This window comes from Myodes glareolus, chromosome 1 (assembly GCF_982192425.1).
Source record: "Myodes glareolus chromosome 1, mMyoGla1.1, whole genome shotgun sequence".
In the NCBI taxonomy this organism is placed as follows: domain Eukaryota; kingdom Metazoa; phylum Chordata; class Mammalia; order Rodentia; family Cricetidae; genus Myodes; species Myodes glareolus.
In genome coordinates, this window is record NC_142026.1 from 104,698,500 (window position 1) to 104,701,454 (window position 2,955).

The 2,955-nt window shown below is 42.6% G+C and overlaps 1 pseudogene; it reads right to left on the bottom strand.

Annotated features, from left to right (window-relative positions):
- Positions 1–859: 859 nt before the first annotated feature.
- On the bottom strand, positions 860–2,275 carry LOC146895858 (tripartite motif-containing protein 43 pseudogene; annotated as a pseudogene).
- Between the last annotated feature and the right edge of the window lie 680 nt (positions 2,276–2,955).

Consider the following 2,955-nt stretch of genomic DNA (forward strand, 5'->3'; position numbering starts at 1 on the left):
CTGTTTCTAATTTACCACCACTTACTGGTCCTTGGCTAAGTATTCATACTCTGCTAGGAAATTTAATAGCTTTTCTGCTTTCTCGAGCCCTCTCCAAACGATACTGTTATGTTCTTCATAAGACAGAACACCATTATATTCATCTTAAGATAAATAAACTAAGGCTCAGGAAGAATGACTTCTTCAAGGGCAAACCCAGGTCATTACTGTTTATCCAGGAACAGGACAACTCGTCAATGAGGGTCACACATAACAATGAAGCAACGAGGAGAGAGTTTTGTTCTAGGTGTCCATTATAGATCAGATGGAATAATGTTTCCTTGGGAAAAAATCATTACCTTCATTATCTGTAACATGAAGGCTGGCTTGTTGGGGTTTCTGTCCCACCCAGTACCCCAGAGCTGGCAAACCCCAAAGAAAATCACACACAGGACTCCATAAGATTATAAACTGATTGGGCCATTAGCTCAGGCTTCTTGCTAACTCTTATAGCTTATATTAACCCATTATTCTGATCTATGTTAGTCATATGGCTTGGTACCTTTTTCAGCTGTCAGCTCACATGTTTCTTCTTTGGTGATCTGGGCAGGAATGGCAGAGGGAGCCTCCTGCTTCCTAGAATACTCCAGTTCTCTTTGCTCCACCTCTACTTCCTTTTTGCTTTTCCCACCTATACTTCCTGCCTGGCCAATCAGCATTTATTTAAAATATGATTGACAGAATACAGACAATTCTCCCGCACCAATTATCCACTTGTTCCTTTCTTTTTTCATTTTATAGTATTTTTATATTTAATATCAATAAAAGATGTATCATTACAGTAGGAAAAAGTTAAAAATACAAGATAATGGATTACAACTTAATATGGTACTGTTTGGCCTCTGGAGAAGAAAAGCCAAACAGTGTCACTGAAGGTGCCATAACGATATCTGTATATGAGGGAACTCTTGGCAATATTCAGGAAACTTAAGTATCCAGCCTCACAATCAAGGAGCACACCAACCTGGCCCAGTGGCTTCTCTATATAGTGATGGGATACTGGGTTTGTGGTGAGGAGACTGTAATGACTACCCTCCTTCACACAGAAAAGAAGGAATGCACCCTTAGTTTCACCTGCTCGGCTTGTATTCCTTAACCAGGAATTGGTACAGACCCCTACAGCCCATTCCAAATTGTCCTTCAAATCCACTTCCCAATAATATTTCCCTGAGATGAAGCTCTGTGATCCCCTGAAGACCAAATAGCTTACAAAAGGATCCACAAATGTATCTGGAACCTGAGGTCTGAGGTTGAGTCTTCTCATGACATTAAAGAGGTTCTTCTTCCCACGAAATACAGTTATATTTTTAAAGGAAATGTACACTTTGAAGTAGTTGAATCGTTCAGTGAGTCCAGTGATGGGGAGGGCAGAGAGTTCTGGTTTCATACCCTGGGGAATGCTCAACTACATTGACTCACTCCTTCTGAACATGTCGTCCAAAGCCTGCAGCAGTACCACATATGGTTTGTGGGACATCACCATGAATTCCTGATACATTTCTCTTAGTTGTTTGCTTTCGAATCATCATGGCTTCATTTTCCCTTAGTTTCTTCAGAACACGGTTGCCTTCATTGTTCATGCCCTCAATGTGTTCCTCTTGCTGGTCACATATCCATATTCTATACTTTCTCCTGATCATTTCTTCCCTCATAATCAGGTAGTCTATAAACAAACTTTTCACTCTGCTTTCTTCCTCTAGATTCTCTTGATTTTCATGGATCTTCTCCCATAAAGATGTCATTTGCTGTAGAAGTCTCTCCATTTGATCCTCAGCAGCTGCTTCTATGGGACAGTGTCTGTGACCTCTGTGCTCATGGGAGTCAGAGCAGAGTCGACAGAGGTGGATGCTGTTCTCCATACAGAAGATCCCCGTGGTCTCCTTGTGAGTCACACACTGATGCTCCTCAGAGCTCAGGTACTTCATGAGGTTGGCTTGTCTGGCGATGGACACCAGCTTCTTCAGAGCAATGCTGGTTCTGAAGTCCCTCTGCTGGGATGGTTCTCTACACGTAGGGCAATGGGCAGGAACCTGGCTGTCTTCCCAGGAAAGTTGGATGCAGGCTCGACAGAAGCTGTGGCCACAGCTTATGGTGACTGGGTCTGTAAGGTAGCTCATGCAGATGAAGCAGGTGAGTTCTGCCTGGAAGGCTTGTGAGAGGTCTGACTCCATTTTTCCAAGGAATTGTCTCTGGCCTCAGCAGTGTCAAATGAGGACACCACATTATTTCCTCAGCTCTGGGGTCCAATCCTCAACATGTGCAGGTGATCGATCCAGCGGTTGAAGAGCCAGAATGTATGGAAACACACTCTATCTGCTCTGGTGAAGAATGCACCTGATTGAGCTCTGGAGTGTCCTTATATACTCTCGAAAGACCACGCCTACTTCCTCCCAGGGTTGCTTTTATTAATGCTTCCACTATATGACCCTTTGTCGATAGCAGTATTCTGACTGGATGGGAGATTGAATTAACTCTGAGGCCAACCTCCACAAGCTAATCTCCACAACAAGCTTCCCTGAGTGACTGCTTAGCTGGGTGTGGCAGCTCACACCTTTAATCCTAGAGACCTAGGGACTGGGCTACTGAAGCATGGGGAGTTTTAGTTCAAGACCTGCCTAGGATATGAACCGAGATCTTGCCAAAAAAAGTAATTTTCCTTCAATATTTTACAGCATATAAATATTTTCCAGTCTGCTAATATTTTGCTTTTGATATTGTAACAAACGATGGTATCACGAGTCTGTAATTTTAGTAGATATCAACATTAAAATATTATTAATGGAAATCTAAAAAAAATTACTTCTTTTGGATCAGTGTCTCCCTTTGTAGATTCGATGCCTGTCTTGGAACTAGTTCTTGTAGACCAGGATGACCTCGAATTCATAAAGATCCACCTGCTTCTGCCTCCCAGATATC